General features: G+C 35.6%; 1 long non-coding RNA gene across 2 annotated transcripts in view; it reads left to right on the top strand.

Annotated features, from left to right (window-relative positions):
• Positions 1-501: 501 nt before the first annotated feature.
• LOC141513913 (uncharacterized) overlaps positions 502-22745 on the top strand; it is a 106635-nt gene continuing 84391 nt past the window's right edge. Inside the window, exons 1-2 of one of the 2 annotated variants that reach the window (XR_012475907.1) lie at positions 502-635; positions 14812-14890. This is a non-coding gene — a long non-coding RNA (uncharacterized LOC141513913). The remainder of the gene's footprint in view (positions 636-14811; positions 14891-22745) is intronic. The other variant, XR_012475909.1, reaches the window with a different exon arrangement.

Genomic DNA, 22745 nt, shown 5'->3' with positions numbered 1-22745 from the left:
TCCTATCCTTATATTCTTTTTCCTCTCTTTACAAATAAAAAGTTGAATGAGTGTAAAAGCCTTTATTAAACATTTAGTGTGATAAGTGCTGGGGGTACAAATAAAAACCAAGATCATTCCTGCTTTCAAGGAGCTTATTATTCTAATGGAGGGGGCAACATATAAGAGATGTTTCAGATATAAATCAGATGGAAAGGTCCCATCATTTTTAAGGTATGGAAGCAAAGCATCTCTTACATAATGTAAATTCTGTTATCAAATAATATTTGATTCTGACTTTGAAATATTTGATAGTGCCGAGAATCTTCTTTTGGGGCTCATTGGATGTTTTGTTTGCTAAAGAGATAGGCAGAAGCAGGAGATAGGAAAGGAAAAGCAGATGATGTTGCCAGGTGACATCTCCCCTGCAGTTGTGATGATAAGAAGTATTGTGATGATAAGAAAGGTGGGCCCCTTCCCCACAGTATTCCCCTCAGTGATGGCTGTGGTGTTTGGACTGGAAGCAGTATTGATGGTCTGGGGGCAAGGGAATGGCACTGCTATTTCCAGAGTTTGGGGATTCAGTTTCAGTCTGTTTCTGTTAGAAAATGAAGATAGGCATTGGTCAAAATGATGGCAATGGTTTGACTTGAATGGTAAATGCTGACTCTCATTTCTCCCTCCTGGTGACTTGTTACTTCAATTAGTGATAAAAGAAAGGATATTACAGATCTGTAATTTGCTACCATTCCTTTGTTCTCTTTTCTTCCTTTCACCCAGGCCCTTTTAATTGACCTGTTTTTTACCTCTTTTTAATTCACCTTTAAATAATCCATTCTCAAAAATTGGTCTGTTTTCTTTGTGACTATTTCCTTTCTCTTCTCTTCTCTTCTCTCTCTATAAGTTCTCCAGCTGAATTTAATATATTACTACATGAGACTTTTTGTGCATGTTTATATTTTCATGTTCAACTCTCCTTTTTTCCATTTCAAATAAGAGTGCATGACATCAACATTGTGATGTAGCGGTTCCTTTCAAGAATGAAGAACAAACAACAATACGTGTGTGTGTGTGTACACATATATTTACTAGGCTTATCACACACTCTAAATAAGAGAAACAGTTAAGTTCTACCCCTTTCATATCTTCTCTATTTTATTCCTTTTCCTTTCTTTTCCTTTTCTAAGACTATCACAATAGAATAACACCACTCCCATACCCTTAAATCTTCTTCTATGACCCTTAAAGAAATTAGGATTCTGATTCTTTTCTCCCTACTAGAAATATATGTACAACTGAGAAAGGGGGCAGAATTAAGAATATGGCAGAATTAAGACTAGGACTCAAGAGATCTCCCTCAAACCACTTCATATAGCTTTAAATAAAGACTAACCAACCAAATTCTATAGTGGCAGAATCCACCAAAAAAACTGTGCGAAACAATCTTCCAGCCCAAGACAACATGAAAGATCCACTGGAAGGGTCTGTTATGGGGTTAGAAAGGACCAAGCAAGAGCAAACCAACTCCAGCCACGTAGGAACAGACCATGGGGTACCTGGGTCTCTGGGAGTGCCTGAGTCTGTGGCAGCGGTGGTGATTTCCAGATCTCTCAGCCCAGAAATTGCCAAAGACAACTTGTAAGGTCAGTAGGAAAACTGCCACACCAGAGTGAGAGCAGAGCCCAGTCCATCACAGGCTTCAGTGCTGACCCAGCCCCAGGAGATCAGATGCAACTTGGGGAGCCACTTGGTAGCTGCTTCCAGAGAATTCAGCTCACCAATTGCAAGGGGGTCAGGGGAGACTGTAGAGGTCTCTGTGTTAGCCCTGAGGCAGGACTCTGCAGCATGGTCCATGCTCAGATCCAAGTTGATGTCTGAACTCCAGTCTCCTCATGGTTCCAGGTCAGAGGGAAGTACTTGCTTCATCCACAGATCAGAGCACAGGCCAGGAGAGCAGGTTCTCATAAGACCTTGGAAGAACTGAGGTTCCTGGGGGGAGGGGGGGTGTTCTGAAAACAACTGTAAAAACCATAAAAGCTTGTATATCCTCCACCCTGGAAACAAAGCCCCACCTTAAAAAAGAGTTAAAATTAAATCATAGGCTGGAGAAATGAGCACATAACAGAAGAAAAAATATGAACATAAACAATTACTTTGGCCCCATGGAGGATCAAAATATACACTCAGAAGATAGCAAAGCTTCTGTATCCAAAGTCTCCAAGAAAATTATAAATTGGTCTCAGGCTATGAAAGAGCTCAAAAAAGGTTTTGAAAATCAAGTAAGGAAGGTAGAGGAAAAATTGGGAAGAGAGATGAGATTGATGTGGGAAAATCATGAAAAAGTTAGCAGTTTGGTGAAGGAATTACCAAAAAATACTAAAGAAAATAACATTTTAAAAACCAATTTGGGTCAAATAGAAATAGCAATCCAAAAGATCAAAGAGGAGAAAAATGCCTTAAAAAGCAGATGGAAAAGGAAATACAAAAGCTCTCTAAAAACATAATTCCTTCAAATGTAGACTGGAACTAAGGGAAGTTGATGATTTTGTGAGGAAATCAAGAAACAATAAAACAAAACCAAAAGAATGAAAAACTAGAAGAAAATTTGAAATATGTGACTGGAAAAAACTGACCTGGAAAACAGATCCAGAAGAGATAATTTAAAAATTGTTGGTCTACCTAAATGTCATAACCAACAAATAAATAAATAAATAAATGACCTAGACTTAGCAGCTTCTACATTAAGGACTTGGAGGGCTTGGAATATGATATTCTGGAATGCAAAAGAGCTTGGATTAAAACTGAGAATCAGCTACCCAGGAAAACTGAACATCTTTTTTGGGGGGAAAAGATGGACATTCCATGAAATAGGGGACTTTCAAATTTTGCTGATGAAATAGTCTATTTGAGCATTTCTCAAAGGATGCTTTAAAATGAATTCTTTATGTCAGTCCATCAGTCAATCTTTTGTTGTTGAGTCATTTTTCAGTCATGTCCAACTCTTCTTGGGGTTTTCTTGGCAGAGATTCTGGAATGGCTTGCCATTTCCTTCTCCAGCTCATTTTACAGGTGAAGAAAGTGAGACAAACAAGGTGAAGTGACTTACACAGAGTCACACAGCTAATAAGTGTCTGAGGCCAGATTTAAATTCAGGAAGAGGAGAGTTTTTGATTCTAGACCCAACTCTCCATCTACCATGTCTCCTTAACTGCCTAATAGTCAGTCAACAATCATTCATTAAATATTTAACAATAGCTAAAATTTATATGAGTAACTCTGCTAAGCACTTTGCAAATGTCTTGTTATTTGATCCTCACAAGAACCCAGGTAGATGTTATTATTATCCTCATTTTTCAGTTGAGGAAACTAAACAGAAACTAAGTAAATTGCCCCAAATCAATGAATCAAGTATTGAGCTATGCTCTTGTTATACAAAGAAGGACAAAAACAGTCTACATTCTGCTGGAGAAGACAACATGAAAATAATTAGGTGCATAGAAAAGATATGCAAAATAGATTGAAGGTAGTCTCAAAGGGAAGGTTACTAGCAGCTGTTGAGAGTAGGAAATGCTTCCTGCACTGGGACTTGAGGTGAATTTTTTTTTAAATCAGGAAAACCTATGATCCAGTCTCACCTTTGACATATACTAGATGCATTAGACAAGTCATTAATCATCTCAGTGCCCTATACAACTTACTTAGATTAAAAACTGCAAAGAAGGTGCCACTCTGCATTGACTGAATTATTCTCCCAAAGCTTCCTATGTTCAGAAAATCATAGCTTCAAAGAAAAAAATCCTTCTTTGATGAAATTTAGGAATTATATTTCTTAGAAGATTTGAAACAATTCATCTCAAAATCCATTTGGTCAGGTGTTTATTTGATGACAACTTATTCCTTCCCCAAGCTAAAATTTGGTGCAGTAGATATAGCACTGGCCTTGGAATAGGGAGAATAGAAATTCAAATCCAGCCTCTGTCACTACTAGCTGTGTAATCTTGATCAACTTATTTTACCCTGATTGCCTTGCAAGCAAGCTCATCTCCAATTGTCCTGATTCATGTTTGCCACTGGATCCAGATGGCTCTGGAGGAGAAAGTGAGACTGGTGATTTAGCACAGCCCCCCTCACTCAAATTCAGTTCATGTGCTTGACATGGCATCACTTCCCTGATGTGCCAATTCTTATTTTGAAATAATCATCTATTTCCTTTGAGTTTTTTAAATTGTTAAAATATAGCTTTGTATTGTATTTATTATTGTTATTATTATTAATTTATTTTGTACTTTTCATGACCTCTCCATTTTTATTTGTAACATTACTGATTTGTGTTTTATATTCCATTTTTAAATTAAGCTTGTTAATACTTTGTCAATTTTATTGATCTTTCAGGGGGGAAAAAACCTCTTGGCTTTATCAATTCAGTTGTTTTTCATTTTTTTTACTATTTATTCTGTGCTTAATTTTATCATTTATCTCTTTTTACTCTCCTTTAGAATATTGCTTTTTCCCCCTAGTGCCATTAGTTACAAGTCTAATTAATTTTACAATTTCTTTGACTACATTCCATAGACAGTAGGGAATTTTGCCATTTTCTTTGTCATTTAAATATTCTGTAATTCTTTTTTTTCTATTTTCTTTTTTTAATCATGTAAGTGTCTCAGAATAGAATGCTGGATTGGGAGTCAGGAAGACTGAATTCAAATCCCACTTCATATATGAATTGATAGAATTTTTTTTTTTTTAGTTTTTGTGTCTGAGGCCATATTTGAACTCAGATACTCCTGACTCCAGAGCCGATGCTCTATCTACTGCGCCACCTAGCCGCCCTAGGAATTTTCTAATTAAAGAAATGTTTAAATCAATCAAATAACATCTCTAGCTATCATCTCTGTTCTTTCTTTAAAAAGTTATTCATTTTTCCAACTACATGTAAAGATAGTTTTCAGTAATCATATTTTTGGTAAGGTCTTGAGTTCTATATTTTTCTCCCTCCCTCTCTTCCCTCCCCCTCCCCTAGACAGAGAGTACTAATATAGGTTATACATGTATAACTATGTTAAACATATTTCCAAATCAATCATACTGTCATCACTGTTCTTTAGACTAATCATTGTTTGATAGATTGTCTTCAATTTCCATATTGTTTTATATTTTTCACTCTTGTCAATATAATTTAATTTTGTTTGTTGTATCACCAATCTAAAAATTTTCCTTTCTGAATTTATCTAGGTCTTTTATCTGACCTAATATGTTATCAAATTTTATGAACACTGCATATGTATTCAAAAAGAACATCTATCTCCTTCTTCCATTTTGTTCTTTCCAAATGTCTCTCAATTCCAAGTTCTTATCTGTGATTTATTCATTCTTCATCTTTTAATTTAAATAATCCGACTTAGTCAATAGTGTTGTTCTTCTTTAATTGCATTTTTACCTATTTCTTCTTCTGTCACTATTCATCTCGCCTTTAATTAATTAGCTATTGAAATGCTTGGTGTATATATATGTAAATTGAGAAATGTAATACATTCGCCACTTTTCTTTTCATCATTATATGGTGTATTTGTCTGAGACTCTCAGTATTTTAAAGTTAAAATTTTATTATATATCATTACTGCCAGTCCCATTTTTAAAAACTTGCAATTCCATGATATATTTTAGACCTGCTTCTTTATTTTATCTTTCTACTTTGAATTTCCTATATCATAGTAATTTCATCCTTAATCTATTCCATAATATTTTTTATTTTACTGAGCACACTCACATACTTCATATTTATGCTTATAAACCATAATTTTGATCTCTATTCAAGTATTTTCTTCTTGCTATTTTCTTCTTGATGTTTCTTGGAGGAAGTGAAATTTATTTACATTTAATTTTAGTTATTGAAACTAAGTAATGAAGTAAGTTTTTATTTCTGCTTGTGATACTATTAACTTGTATTTACCTGGATTAATCCCCTTCTAAAAATAGCAAATAATATTTTATTTCTCTAATAACTAGCTACTCTCCTCTCCTTCAGTTCTTTGTTATTTTTGGCTGCTTATCATGTATATTAAATATCTTCTGGTTAGTAAATGTGATATATTTTATTATTATTTACATTGTGTTTAAATCATAATTCAAATTTTAACCCAAACTCTAATTTGACTGTTTCTTGTATAATCAGGAAAAAGTATATACATTTCATACATAAAGATTAGGGATATAATTATATGTGCTTGTATGTGGTATGCATGTATACTTGTGATAAAATTTTAACTATAATTGGTAACAAACTATTATTTTTGTTTAAAATTTTATTTGGTCAGCTTGGAATTATTTTTCTCTTACTGCTTATAGGAATTTCTTTATGGATTTTCATGTATTCTTCAAAGTTTTTTGTTGTTGAAGTAAATTCTTATCTTTTTAAAGAATATAATGTGATGATGATGGTCCAATACTATTTTAAAAACTTCTATATATTTCTATATATTATATATATACAAATATACTTATGATATATTTGTTTAACTTTGAATTTGGGGGTAATTTTGAAAAGTGTAATACTAATTGGTATTTTTAAAATATAATTTTACTTTTTTTCTGATCTTGGAATTGTATATTTTAACAGTTATATATCTTGGTGAATCTTGGTTTGGATTTTTCAGTGTTGGAGTCCTGTGTATTTTTCCACATTCGATTTTTTTCCCTTGGATTTTGTCTTGTTGGAAAGATTTCTTCTATTTTTCTCCAATACCTCTTTTTTCTTTTTCAGTCTATTCTTTATCCAAAGTCATATGATGTTTGTGTTTATTGATTTGTTTTCCAAATTTATCATTTTGTCCTACATAAATGTTAACTGTTTTTCTAGTCATATTCAGGACCTGTTTACTTTTTGATGTTCATTTATCTCTAATTATTCTTATGTTTGACAAAAATAATTTATTTTGTCTTTCTGTTGTTTTTTAAATTTTTAAGCATTTGTGTCTTCCTCCCAAATGCCCCAGTAAAACATTTTACCTCAAAACAAAGGCACATAACAAAAAATTCTTACAACAAATATACATAGTTCAGCAAAACAGTCCCACATTGCTCACATCAAAATATTTATGATTCATTTTTCATTTTAAGTTCATCACTTCTCTAAAAGGAGGTAGGTGGCATGATTCATTTTTAAAGTGCTCTACTCATGGTTCATCATTGCATTAATCAGAATTCTAAAGATTTTTAAAGTTACTGGAAATCAGGAAATCATCAACTATCACTCTTTTCTTCTTGCTCTGATTGCTCTCTTAACTGAAAGCTTTGTCTCTACATTGTCAGTCCTGAAGGTCAAGCAGTTGCTCACTCATAAAAGTTTATTTGTTTAGCCCCAAGCAAACTTTTTTTTCCACCCTCCTCTGTGAAAGTCTTCAAATCTTCAGTATTCTGATAAGGGTTGTATCTCCTATACTCCTTCAGATTCTTTTCTCCCACCCATGAAATCCAGTTTCCATTTTATTTTATTTCATTTTATTTTTAATTAATTAATTTTTCTGTTTCCATTTTTTAAAAGAATCACTTCATTGTATCTGACAACATGAAGCATGAAGAGGCATTCTTTGAGTCATATCACTTAGACTTCTAGGAGAGAGATCAGTCTTTTATTTGGGGCATAGAAAGTAGGTACTTGACCATGTCAGAAGTATAAATAGGCAATCAATGAAAGGTCACTGGAAAATTTTCTCTCCTCCATATTGATTGAGATTTTCTACCTTGTTTTTTTTTGTAAAATATTTGTTGTATTTCTAGTAAATTTCCTAAGTATTTCTTAAGACCCTAAAACCTCATATATGTCCCTTTAGAGTTTCATTTTCATTTGCCTGGATTACTCCAATAGTAACATAATTTTTTTTATTATTTCTTAATAACTTGACAGTCCTATCCAATTTCCTTCTCTTGCTTGTTCTCAACATTATCTCTAAATTCTACTACTTTCTCCTTTTCACATTAATTTTTATTTAGCAAATTTATTTTATTTGCTTAGGTTTTTTTTCCTCTTTGATTTCTCATTTTTACCTCCTTATTCTTTAATCTGCTTATTAAATCTCTTTGTTCAGAAGCAGGAAGGCAAAAGAAGAATTTTGAACTGAAAACTGTTCTTCAAATTTTCCTCAATTTCTCCTGAATATATTTTCAAATGTCTTTATACATCCACATTCCTCTGAACCATATTTACATTTTCATTTTCAATTTTTCTTTTTATATTTATTATAAAATTTAATGTCATTAGTCATTTCTTCCATCCTGTAGATGCCTCAACTTCTCCTTCTGAAAAATTCTTGCATTATAGAATTTCTTGTTACAATGATATTCTTTTTTTTCAATTAGGGATAGAGGTATTTGAAAGGTCAGACATAGCAAATGTAACATTAGTGTCACTTTGGTGAATTTAGCTGCTGATTCAAGGTAAAGCACCAGGAGAAAGTTGGGTTTTTTTTATTTATTTAAGACAATGGGATTAAGTAACTTGCCCAGGGTCACACAGCTAGGCAATTATTAAGTGTCTGAGGTCAAATTTGAGCTCAGGTCCTCTTGCCTCCAGGGCCAGTACTCTATCCACTGCATCACCTAGCTGTACCCCAGAAGAAAGTTTTGATTTGACACAGAGGTGTAAGTGGACCCTCAAACTTCTTATGATCTGATTGTCAGTGTGAAGTGGAAGATGATAGGAAACTTTATGCAGGGGCTGGGAAAATAGCATGATTTACATCTTTACTGTGGGATTGGTTTAATTAGGATATTTCAGAAGTCCAGTGGAGAAGAAAAAGGGCTCACCATATAATTTTAGATCCTAGTGTTGTGACTTTCAGCAGTTTGTGGTAAAGAGGAGTTGGGAAAGGGTAGGGAAACTTTGAGCACCTACACAGCCCTAGGTTTTTCTGATAAGGTACTCTCCTGATTATCTTACCTGTCTCTGTCCTGGGTCTTCTCTTCTGTCTCTACACTCTTCTCTTTTGCTGATCTCTTCAGTTCAGAGTTTAATTATCACCTTTGTCCATATATACTAAATTTATAGGGTCAGCCTTCACCTCTCTTTGGAGGTCTGATCCTGGAAAACCAGTTGTCTGCTGGGTATCTTGAACTGATTGTCTCAAAGGCATCTTTAAGGTCACTATATCCAAAACAGCAGTCATTGTCTGTCGTTCCCCCCCTCTCTCCCTCCCACCCCCACTCCCCTAAAAAAGTGTCCCTCTTTATAACTTCACTATTCTTGGGAAATGACCACCATTTTTCCACCAATTAGGCTTGCAACTATGGAGTTATCCTCACATTTTCATTCTTTCCTCACTTTTCCAATATATAATTACATACTGACAGTTCTTAAGCCACACCATCTCTCATATCTGTCCCTTGTCTCATATCTGCCTCATCTTCACATGTCTGTATTATTCCAATTGTCGCCTAGCTGGACTCCTTGATGTCAGAGGATCTCTTCTCTCCAATCCAACATCTACCTGTGAGAGAATGATTCCTTGGATTTTTGTCAGGTCCAGGGTGGATAGGGGAGGGGATGCTGCTCTGCTGAGGCATAGCCCCAGGGTCAGAAGGAATGCCTACTGCTTTCAGGGTACTAATCATCACTTTGGGACTTTGATCAGGGTCTGGACTCCTGCCAGTCAGGCTCAGAAAGTCATTGAGCTCAAACTGGGTGTAGGATTTGGAGAGCTAGAGGGAAGACTCAGATTCCAGGGGGAAGACCTCAAGTGGGGAATTTGTATGTGAATAGAGAATACACCTAAGACGGTTCCTGGTCTGAGACATCTTGAAGACTACTGTACTTGTGAATACAGGATCTGAATTCAAATACTACCTCGATCACTTACTACCTGTGTGACCTTAGGGAAATAACTTACTGATCTTAGATTTCTTTTTTTATAAGAAAGGATTGGATTACATGATCTCTAAATTCCCTTCCAATTCTAGATCTATTGTCCTATCACATGAAAGGTTATGAATTGCAAGAAAGCCTCAACAGCTACTTGTTAGTGGCATAATTTTATTTATTCATTTTTAATTTCTTTGATTTCAAATTCAATTTATTCTGAAATGTCCTCTCTGGGATATCTGCTTTCCCAAATTTTCCCTCTCCACTTTCCCAGTTTTCTCTAACTAGAATTGGCAGGTTGGTGCTTAAAATGGTTCTTCCTTTTTAATATGAATATTGATTTGGTACATTCCAGTAAATTTTTAAACGATATGTTTATATTACTATCTCTAAAATTATTTTTAAATCTTTTTATCATTTGATCTTTAATCTAAACAGTCATTTTAGAATTCCATATAGACCTGTATCTTTTGACCATATACCCTTTTAAATTTTTTAATTGCATTATGTTTAAGTTTAATGTTTAAAACTTCATCTCTTTTGAATTTATTTATAACTTCATTGCTCTATAACATAAGTTGATATGAATGTTTCATTTGTATTTGAAAAAAAGCATTCCTTATTTTTCCAGTTGTTTTCTTAACATAGTTCTCATAATCTAGCTTCTTTAGCATATACCAGCAACTTCATTATTTATCTTAATTAATATTTGATTTATATTTTGTTGGTAGAGCATAAATTATTCTACAATATCATTGTTTTTTCTAATATTTTTGCAACTCAGTTAATTTAATTTATATGTTTAGTTGCTGCACCATTAAATTTATAGATATTTGATATTGATATTCTCTCATTTTTATGGTATCTTTCAGCATAATATACTTCTTTTATTTCTCTCAATGATTTTGAATTTGAATATATAGCATTGTATGATAGCATCATTCTAGATCCAGATTTTCTGGAGTCAGCTGATAGCCTAGTAAATTGTATTCTAGCCTCTTATTTTAAAATCATATTTAAATCTCAGAATTGGATTAAAACCTCTCTTCTAGGGCCATATTTTATGAAAGATGCTACCACATTTCACCACATTTCAAGTCTGGATTCTATCTCTAGGTCTCTCCTCCTTATCTACTCCATTGTTCTTCATCAAGTGCTCTTCCTCACCCTCCCCTTCCAAGGCTCCTTTTATATGATACCTTCTTCCATTAGAATATGTTCTTCCTAGGTTGGAATTGTGTGATTTCTTGTATTTTGATTCCCAGTGATTAGTACAGTGCCTGCCAATTGTTTCCATTGAAATTGTCTTAGGAAAATCCTGAAGATCACCTGGCAGAATAAGATACTAGTCCCTGAAGTCCTTTCTTGAGCTAAACTGCCAAGCATTCAAATATTACAACAGAGAGTGCAACCACAATGAACTGGTCATGTTGTTCAAATGCCAAACGTATGCTTACCAAAAAGACTATTTTTTAAATTTTATTTTCTTTTTTAAATTAATATTTTATTTGTTTTCTAATTATATACAATAATAGTTTCTACCCATCATTTTCTATAAGGTTTTGAATTTTACAATCTTTCCTCTACCCTCCCTTCCCTCCCCCATCTCCCACAGAAGGCAATCTGTCAATCTTTACATTGTTTCCATATACATTGATTGAAGTTGAATGTGTTGGGAGAGAAATCATAGACTTGAGGAGGAAATAAAATATTAGAGATAGCACAGTTATGTGTAGTACACAAGACACTTTTTTTATAAAAAAAAAATTAACGGTGGGGCGGCTAGTGGCACAGTGGATAGAGCACCGGCCTTGGAGTCAGGAGTATCTGGGTTCAAATCCGACCTCAGACACTTAATAATTACCTAGCCATGTGGCCTTGGGCAAGACATTTAACCCCATTGCCTTGCAAAACCTAAAAATAAAATTGAAGGTAATAAACTTCAGTCTTTGTTTAAACTCCCTTTGTTTAAATTGTCCCTGATTATTGCATTGATGGAATGAGTAAGTCCAATAAGATTGATCATCACCCCCCATGTTGCCAATAGGTTGTACAGTGTTCTTCTGGTTCTGTTCATCTCGCTCATCATCAATCCATGCAAGTCTTTCCAGGCTTCTCTGAATTCCCATTCCTCTTGGTTTCTAATAGAACAATAGTGTTACATAATTTATTCAACCATTCACCAACTGATGGACATTCACTTGATTTCCAATTCTTTGCCACCACAATAAGGCTGTGAATATTTTCTGTACAAATGATTTTTACCCTTTTTCATTATCTCTTCAGGGTATAGACCCAGTTGTGGTATTGCTGGATCAAAGGGTATGCACATTTTTATTGCCCTTTAGGCATAATTCCAGATTGTTCTCCAGAAAGGCTGGATGAGTTCGCAGCTCCACCAACAATGTATTAGTGTCCCAGATTTCCCACATCCCTTCCAACATTCAACATTGTCTTTTCTGATCATATTGGTCAATCTGATAGGTGTGAGATACTGCTTTAATTTGCATTTCTCTAATCAGTAATGATATAAAACAATTTTTTGTATGATTATGGATAGCTTTGATTTCCTCATCTGTAAATTGCCTTTGCATATCCTTTGACCATTAGTCAATTGGGGAATGGCTTGTTTCCAAAAAGACTATTTTATGGAGAATTCACACAGGATAGGTGCTCACAAGGGGGGTCAGAAGAAATGACACAGGAATACCCTGAAGGTCTCTTTTAAGAGCTTTAACTTGATTGTGCAGTATGGGAGACACTGGCACAGGACCATCCAGCATGACTTGCCCTCGTCAGAGAGGGTATTGTGCTCTATGAGGAAGGCAGAATGGAAGCAACTCAAAGGAAATGTGAAATCTGTAAGTTTAAAGTAACCAGCCTAAATGTTCACACAGACAATTTGTGCCTGACTTGTGGTATAGCATTTCAAGTTCTATTGGTCTGTTCAGTCACAGTTACACACTCTGTAACTCATCTCTAACATAGTGCTATCATTTTGGTTATCTTCACTAATGAAGGAAAAGAACCAACAAACCAATCAACCAAGAACAGTGTCTAATGCATTTTAAATACTTAATATTCTATCTGTGTATCTATCTCTCTGTCTCTATCCATCCATCCATCTGTCCATTTGTCCATCTATCCATCCGTCTATCCATCTATCTATCTCTATAATTTCCATTCAAGTTTATAAAAAGGTTTGTCTCCTTTTATTTTTCTTAAATTGTTTATTCAGAAAGGAATACAATCTTCCTAATTTCACGAATACTAATACTTTAACAACCAACACATTTATACTTTCATATAACATTAAACATAATTTCTTCCCAGCTTCTCTCAGCTCTATATGTGTGGGAATTTTTGTTTATTTGGTTTGACTTCCCTACCATCTACCCTTGTGAGATAGGAAAAACCATTCCAGAATGGTTTCATTTGTCTATTTCATTTTTTGTGTACTGATTTATTTGTAGTCCTTTGTTGCTCCAGAATCAACATTTTCCTTTGCTTTTTCTCTTTCATTCATCCATCATCCATTCTTTTAAAAAGCAATTTTAAAGTGCAATCTATATACAAAGCACGTTTGGGATGATATGGATATAAAGATGTTTTCAAAACATTTATCTAATTGGATAGGTTTTTTTAAAACTAGTTGATCTTTTCTCCAGCAAAAAAAAAAAAATCTTTTTTTTTCCCAGAAAATCTATTGTTTTATTTATTTCTCTGTGGAAAAATATCCAAGCTGTTGAGTTTAATCATTTTTCTTGCATCTTCTTCATTTAATCCAATTATAATTTTGCTAATTTGTTTCTCCCTTTATTTGTCAGTTTATTTATTATTAATGTTGATGGGTCTTATAATAATTCCAGTTTAGTTTCTGAGGCTACTCTCATTATTGATTCATTATATTATTCCTTCTGCCATTTCAGCTTCACTTTATTTTAATCCATAATAATTATTTATCATGTTGTAAATTTTGTTTGCTCATTTCTTTGCTTATTGCTTTTATGAAAACCAATTTTCTTTTGAGGATTTCATGTAGTCTCTTCGTCTGGTTTATCATCTATATCATTCCTCCTAATTATGGAGCTCTGTCAGGGACTCTTCTTTTTCTATATTCTCTCACTTGGTGATCTCATCAACTTTCATGGATTTAAGCATCATTTCTATGTAGGTGACACCTAGATCTATATATCTACCCCTAGTTTTTATTTTGAACTATATTCCCACCCCCATGAATTGACATTTCACACTGGATAACCAATAAATATCTCAAATTTAATGCATCTAAAATAGAACTCATTATCTTTTCCATAAAACTATAGCCCTTCAAAACTTTGCTATTTCTATTGAAGGTAAAACCATCTTCTAGTCATCTAGGCTCACAAACCTTGCTATTATCCTTAACTCTTTGCTGTTTCTCATTGCACATAATCAATCAGTTGCCAAGTGTTGTCTCTATCTCCACAATGTCTTTCATCTGGCCTCTTCTCTTTATTAACATAACCACTACCCTAATTTGGGCCTTATCTTCCCTCTTATTGCAACAGACTGTTAATTGTTCTCCTTACCTCTAGTCTAGCCCTACTCCAATTAATCCTCCATGCATCTGCTAAAGTGATTTTCCTGAAGAGTAAAATCAACTATATATTTACCCTCTTAGTCAACTCTGATGACTCCTTATTGCCTCTAGGATCAAAATAAACTCTTCATGTTGGTCTTTAAAGACCTTTACAACCTACCCCCAAACAATCCTTTTCATCCTGATTGCACATTACTCGTTTTATTCACATACAACACTCCACCTCCCATTTTCATACCTCTATTTTGAATGTCTCTCATGACTGGAATATATTCCCTCCTCAACCCTACAGGCATTGTTTCCTTCAAAATACTGTTCAAAAATCATATTCTACATGTCTTTCCCAACTCCACCAGTTACTAATGCCCTCTCTCACAAAGATCCCCTTTGTCTGTAGTGACTGGAGATCTGGCCTTGGAACTAGGAAGACCAAGTAGCAAGTCCCTGCTCTGACATATGTTGGCAATAGGACCTGGGTAAGTCACTTAATCTCTTAGTGAAGTTATAGCTCTCTGATCCTAGATATTGCAAAGCAAGTACTAATATGCATTGGTAAAGGATGCCAAGTAGGAGCTCTCTATGTCAACTAAATTGCCAGTTAACCTAAAATACATTCATCTATACACTCATGCATATATATATATATATATATATATATATATACATATATATATATAAATTTTTTAAAAAAAATTTTTAAAAATTCTATTTTAAGGGGGTTACTGAAGCAGGCAATTCTTTTGCAACCACTTCCATCTTCCCTTGTGCTGATTCACTTTATAAAAAGAATTTGTTTCAGTGTCACACACTATTCAGTGGTGCCCTGAAAATTAGTCCTATCTTAGATGCCACAAATGCAACATGTGTAGAAGAAATTGTGACCCTTGACTGGCTAAGGGCCAAGGCTAAAAGGACTTATTTGAGTTAGAGATAGACCTCAAGAGAATCTTCAGGGAGGTAGTTGAGAAAGACTTTTAAATGGTAGACCAGAACCCTCAAAACTGTGATCATATATTGGATTCTATTTCTTGATGCCCCAAGACTTGTAATTCTAGATACTGTTGAAAGGAGATATCATTGCCTCTTTTCTGCTATAAGCTGAGATCTTTTCCTGTTTTAGGCTGATGATCTCATTTACTCTTGTGTATTCTTTGGTATATTCTAATCTGTAGAACTTGGACTTCTGATTCCTTTTGGCTAGGATAAATGCAATAGTATAAACTAAGGACTACCTTTCCAATTAAAATCTAGTAGGGAAGTGATTTTGTTCTGAAGCTACCATACCCCTAGACTAGAGATATTTGAGGGGTAGAATGTTTTTAGTCTAGGTAATACGTGGAGGAGAGATCACCCAACCTCTGCAGTCCTGGTCCTTTCTTAACTTTCCGACCACCGAGGCTGCTGGCATTACTAACCTGGCCTTTCTCCTGTTCCTCACAAAGAAGTTAGTTCTCTTGGACACAGAGTAGCCAGATTGAATCCCATCTATCCATGACACCTGTGAACCACATCTATGCACTTAGACAACCTACATATACATATAATATAGGAAGACTTTAAATGGTGTTCTCAACTACTGCAATTAAAATAGGATTCTATTTACAAATATTTTATTTTTATACAAGCTTTTCTAGGAATACATAATTGCATAAAGTGACATCTATAAATACTGTGCAATTTATCTAGGAGGTATTTCTGTAAATAATATCAGGTTTCTTATCTCTTTGAATTTATTCTCTGATGTTGGGGTACTGGTCCTATAATAATGATGAGATTCCAAGTGGCTTCTTTCTGGAAAGAATTCAGAATTCTTGAGAGGAATGGGGCAAATGAAATGGAGGAAGATGTGCACAGTCTGCTTGAACCACAAAGGATAGGCTCCCCTTTTTGACACAGATCCTAAGGCTCTCAGACAAAGAGGAACACTTCTAATGTATAAGATTCTAATATACATTGCTCTGTGATCACTCAAGGTCCTTTAAGACCTAGAGAATTATAACCTAGGGACAAAGCTGATCAAGGCACCCTAAGTTATCTAAGTCAAAAGGCTTCCAACCATGGGAGATTCACTTTGCAATAAGAGCTTGCTTGGAGTTATTTTATTAATTTGCTCAATTTAGATGGCCATTAACTGTGCTAGGTAGATATTATTGTCTGGGTTTGAAAATGATGCCACTTGTGACCATTACTATGAGTCACTGTAATTTGTGGCAGGGATTAGCTACTATAATTTCTCACCCTCCCAGTATAGGATAGGCTCAGGCCTCTCTTCTTTCCTTTCTCTAACAGGGTTTGGCTTTCCCTAAGAGAATACAAAGCTGTTCCTAGGACTTATTTAGGTCCAGTTCCCTTGACACAACTTATTTCCCCTGCCAAAACTGAGTAGGTATAAGACTCTCTTCCTTCTCTCCTGTGCCAGATATTAGCTTTCCTCAAAGGAATCAAGAGGGGCAGTTAAGTGGCCCAGTGGAAGAGTTCCAGACCTGGCATCAGAAAGACTCATATCAGGAATTCAAATCTGGCATCAGATACTTCCTAGCCATGTGACCCTGGGCAAGTCATTTAACCCTATTTCCTCATCTCTAAAATGATCTGGAGAAGAAAATGGCAAATGACTCAACATCTTTGCCAAGAAACTCCATATGGGGTCATGAAGAGTCAGACATGATTAAAAACATCAATGACAACAACATATCTGCCATCTGCCAAGATGGCAGATTAGAGGCAACTCAACTGAACTCTCTTAACATTTCCCTCCAAACAACTTTAAAATATCTCAAATTAAATTTTGGAGTAACAGAGTCAACAAAGGCCCACCTGAGTGAAGGAACTTCATCCTCCCAGAGGCAGCCCCAAGGTGCCTGAGAGCTGTAGCTCATGGCAGCAGGGGCAGTTTCCTGACCTACACCCCAGAGAGCACTGGGCAAATTTTTCTGACCTAAGAAAACAGACTGGCAGGAGATATTTGTAGAACTAGAGTGAAACTTGTCTGGAGTTCATACATGAGATGGCAGCAACTGGCAGTAGCAGCTGTGTTAGCTTGGGAGAGATGGTAAGGAGATCAGCCAGCTGGTCAGAAAGAGATTACTAGGGACTCTTTGCTGGCACTGGAGACAGTTGGTGCTGATTGGCAGCACTATTGCCCAGACATAGTTCTGTGTCACAATTCCAGGGTAGATAGGGACACTTGGGTTCAGTCACAAAGGAAGACAAGGGAACCCTGATCACAGTTTCAGGGCAAAGAGAAAGCTATTGCTTGTGGCTGCAAGGGACCAGAAGCACTTTCTGGGTAAAGACCATGGTGCATACCAGCAAAGCTATGAGCATATCTCTCCCAGAACTTTGGAATCACCCAAAACTTGCAGACCTTTAGAACTAGCTCTAAGCATGAAAAAGCCTGAAGCTTTGGTCTGTGACTCCCCATCCCTGGGTGAGCAGAGTCCAACTTTAACTGAAAGTTCAAGATTAAGAAACAGACTTTTCTTTTCCTTCAGTGAATTTTGTACATAGGCAAGAATTTTTGAAATAGACTGGGAAAATGAGCAAACCACAACAAAAAAAGAATTTGATGATTAAAAGCTACTACAGTGGCAGAGAAGACCAAGACATAAACACAGAAAAAGATGCCTGCAAATGCTCAAAGACAAATGGTAATTGGATACTAGTCCAACAAAAATTTCTAGATGAGTGATAAAAGAAAAACTGGAAAAAGAAATGAGAACAAAGCAAGAAAATTATGAAAAGAGAATTAATAGTTTAGTAAAAGAGGCAACCCCCCCCCAAGGAAGTAATACCTTAAAAGACAAATTTTGTGGGAGCCAAGATAGTGACAGAAGAGCCTCTCCTAGGTGTTCTCTCCATAACATTTCAAAAATCATAAAATTATGACTCTAAATTTTCTAGGGGGATTCAGTGAGGCAATTCTCCAGGCCAAGGTAACCTGGAAAATAGTGGAAAGGCTCTGCTCCACCAGGTTAGAGGGGAAGCCTGCCAGAGTGAGGTAACTTCAGCCTCCTGGAGGTAGCCCCAGAGCACCTGGGAGCTGTGGCTCCCAGCAGCGGGAGAAGTTTCCTGATCTACACCCTGGGTAGCACCAGGCACAACTTGGAAGATCAACAGGGAGACCTCTGCCAGAGTGAGCACATGAAGCCCAGTCCTCAGGGCACTCAGCAAGCAGCCAAGATCCAGGAAATGGAAGCAGGCAGAGCCAGTAAGCAGGAGCCCCCAGGCAACTGAGCCTTGAGTGCTCAGCCTACCAAAGCTAGCGGAGTGGATAGAGACTTCCAAGGTCTGTCCTTTGTACCTGGAACAGGACTCTGTGGCTCTGACCACATTCAAATCCTGATCACAGTCTGAGTAAACAGAGAAAATAGATGAACACCATTGAGAAATACATTGTCTATGATCCCAAGAAGGATCAAAATACTCAATCTGAAGATGAGAAGTACAAGCTTCTGCATTCCAAAGACTCCAAGAAAAAAAATGAAATTAGGCTCAGGCTATGACAGAGCTCAAAAAAGATTTTGAAAATCAAGGGAGATAAAAGAAAAATTCAGAAAAGAAATGAGAGAGATACAGGAAAAACATGAAAAAGAAGCCAGTAGCTTAGTCAAGGAGATCCAAAAAAAAAATGCTGAAGAAAATCACATGTTAAAAACCAGCATAAGTCAAATGGAAAACAGTTCAAAAAGTTATTGAGGAGAAGAATGCTTTAAAAAAGCAGAATTGGCTAAATGGAAAAGGAGATAAGAAAGTTCTCTGAGGAAAAAAAATCCTTCACATTTAGAATAAAGCTAAAGGAAGCTATTGACTTCACGAGAAGTCAAGACAAAATACTTCAACACCAAAAGAATGAAAAATTAGAAGAAAATGTGAAAAATCTCACTGAAAAAAACAACTGATCTGGAAAACAGATTCAGGAAAGATAATTTTAAAATTATTGGGATACCTGAAAGTCATGATCAGAAAAAGAGCCTTGACATCATTTTTTTTTAGATTTTGGCAAGGCAATGGGGTTAAATGGCTTGCCCAAGGCCACACAGCTAGGTAATTATTAAATATCTGAGGCTGAATCTGAACTCAGGTATTCCTGACTCCAGGTCCAGTGCTCTATCCACTGCAACACCTAGCTGCCTCACTTGACATCATTTTTAAATAATTCCTACAGGAAAATTGCCCAGATATCTTAGAAATAGAGGGCAAAATAGAAATTGAGAGAATCCACCAATCTCCCCCGGAAAGAGATCCAAAAAAAACAACCCCTAGGAATATTATAACCAAGTTCCAGAACTCCCAAGTCAAAAGAGAAAATATTACAAGCAGCCAGAAGGACACAACTGAAATATTGTGAAGCTGCAGTCAGGATCACACAGGACTTAGCAGCAACTACATTAAGGACTCTTAGGGCTTAGAATATAATATTCCAGAAGGCAAAAGAGGTCAGAATGCAACCAAGAACCAACTACCCAGCAAAACTCAACATTATCTTTCAGGGGAAAAGGTGAACTTTCAATGAACCAGGGGGAACTTCATTTGTTCCTGTTGAAACAACCAGAGTTGAACAGAAAGTTTGTCTTCAAATACAGGACTCAGGTGAAGCATAGAGAGTAGAAGAGAAGGGTAAAATATGTGGGACTTAATGATAATGAACTGCATATATTCCTGCATCAAAAAATGATACTGCTAATACTCATGAGAAACTTCTCATTTAATAGAGCAGATAGAAGGAGCTTTTATAGATGAAGCACAGGGGAGAGCTGAATTTGAAGATATAATATATTGTAAAAATAGAGTCAATGGCTAAAAGGGAAATGTAATGGGAGTAAGAGAAAGGAGAGGTAGAATAGGCTAAGATATTTCATATAATAAGTTTTTTTTATTATTGCAATGAGCTATTACAATGATGTGGAAAGGGGGAAGGCAAGGGGGAATGAGGGAACCTTTGCTTTCATCAGAGGTGGTTCGTAGAGGAAAGAGCATATATACTGAATGGGGTATAGACATCTAGAGTAAAAAGGAGAGAAAGGGGACAGGGGGAAGGGGGGTATGTGAGTGATGGAGGAGAGGATGGACTGTGGGGGAGAGTGGCCAAATATAATACATTTTCTTTTTTACTTCTTGCAAAGGACTTGGATTGAATGGTCTGTCGAGGATGACAGGGCTGGATGGTTGCTGGGCCTTAGGAGTGGCATGTGGGCTCAGGGCCTCTTGGCCCCAGGGCTGGTGATCAGTCTGCTGTGCCACTCAGCTACCCTATAGCACATTTAAGAAGAGGGAAGAGAAAATATAGTATATGGTAGTGGGGAGGTATGAATGGAGAGAGTTGCAATCAACAATGGCAATGGTTGAAAAATATGGAAGTAGCTTTTCTGATGGACTTAACAAAGAATGTGATCCACCCATGACAGAACTGGTGGTGTTGGAACATAGACTGAAGCACAGTTTTTTAATTTTAATTTTTTTCTCTTTCCTTTACTTTATTGCTCATGAGGGTCTAGATTTTTTGGGGGGAGGGCTATTATGTTTATTCTTAAACAAGAATACTTCAGTAATGTCTAAAAAACATCATTTGTACAAAAATAAAAATATATATAAAATAAAAAATTTTTTAAAATTGTCATAATTGTTTTTAAAAGGCACAAAAATTCATTGAAGAAAATAATTCCTTAAAAATTAGAAATGGGCTAATGGATGAGACATTAAGAGTTAATGTAACATTAAAAAAGAATAAAAAAAAAGAAAAAACTTTAAAATATCTCATCAGAAAATTAACTAAGCTGGAAAATAGATCAAGGACAACACGAAAGCCATGATCAAAGAACAAGCCTAGACATAATATTTCAAGAAATTATCAAGGAAAACTGCCCTGATATCTTAGATCCAGAAGGTAAAATAGATACTGAAAGAATCCGCCAATCACCTCTTTAAAAAGATCCCAAAATGAAAAATCCCAGGAATATTAAAGGCAAATTCCAGAGCTCCTAGGTCAAAGAGAAAGAAACAATTCAAATATTGTGGAGGTGGAGTCAGGATCTCATAAGATTCCATATTAAAGGAGGGAGGGCTTGGAATATAATATTAGAGAAAGCAAAAGAACTAGAATTACAAGCAAGATTAAAGTACCCACCAAAACTGAGCATAATCTTTTGGGGGTGGGGAGGTAATGAATATTTAATGAAATAGAGAATGTTCAAGTTGATGGAAAAAAAAAGAGCTGAATACAAAATGTGATATGCCAACAGAAGATTCAAGAATAAAAAGGTAAACATAAAAGACTAATCATAAGGTCTCAATAAAGTTAATAAAATGGCCTATATATAAAGATACTACAAGTAACTCATAGGAACTTTTATCATTATTCAGGCAATTAAAAGAAGTTTACATGAGGGGTGGCTAGGTGGCGCAGTGGATAGAGCACTGGCCCTGGAGTCAGGAGTACCTGAGTTCAAATCTGGCCTCAGACACTTAATAATTACCTAGCTGTGTGGCCTTGGGTAAGCCACTTAACCCCATTTGCCTTGCAAAAGTTAAAAAAATAAAATAAAAAAAGAAGTTTGCATGAACAAAAGTTAAGGATGTAAGTCAATCATGTTGGAATGATCTCCAAAAAAGATAAAGAAATGAGAGGGATGCACTGGAAAATGGGAGAAGGAAGAGGTAGAGTGGGGAAAATTTCTCACATAAAAGAAGTACACAAGGAAAAACATTTAAACCATATGGAAAAATGGAGGAATGGGCAATGCTTGAACTTCATTCTCAGAGAAATTAGTTAAAAGAGGGGGCAAATTGTAAAATTCAAAATAAATTTTAAAATGATAAGTAGAAACTACTATTGTATATAATTGGAAAACAAAGTATTTCTATAAAAAAGTGGAAAAAGAGAATACACACACTCACACACACACATAAACACACAAACAAACATGCACACTAAGTTGTGTACAGAAATGTAATTTATCCAATAGGGAAATAGGAGGGGAAGAGAATAAGAGAAAGGGAGTTGATTGGGGGGAATAATTAAAAGGGTGAACAGTTTAAGAGAGACAGTGATTAGAAGCAAAGGAGACTTTTTTGAAGAGGGATAGGATAAAAAGAGAAAGAAGAAGAAGAAATAGAAGAAAATAGTATGGAGGAAAATACAAAGTTAATAATCGTAACTGAACATGAATGGGATGAGTTCACCCACAAAATGAAAGCAGAGAGCAGAATGTATTAGAAACCAGAATCACAACAGAATATTGTTTACAAGGGACCACTATGGAATGGAGTTAAAAATCAAGGGCTGGAATAGAATCTTATATGTTTCAACTCGTCTAAAAAAAGACAGGGTAG

The sequence above is a fragment of the Macrotis lagotis genome, chromosome 1 (assembly GCF_037893015.1).
Source record: "Macrotis lagotis isolate mMagLag1 chromosome 1, bilby.v1.9.chrom.fasta, whole genome shotgun sequence".
Classification (NCBI taxonomy): Eukaryota; Metazoa; Chordata; class Mammalia; order Peramelemorphia; family Peramelidae; genus Macrotis; species Macrotis lagotis.
The sequence above is the reverse complement of the archived record's forward strand: the minus strand, read 5'-3'. Positions and strand labels throughout refer to the sequence as shown.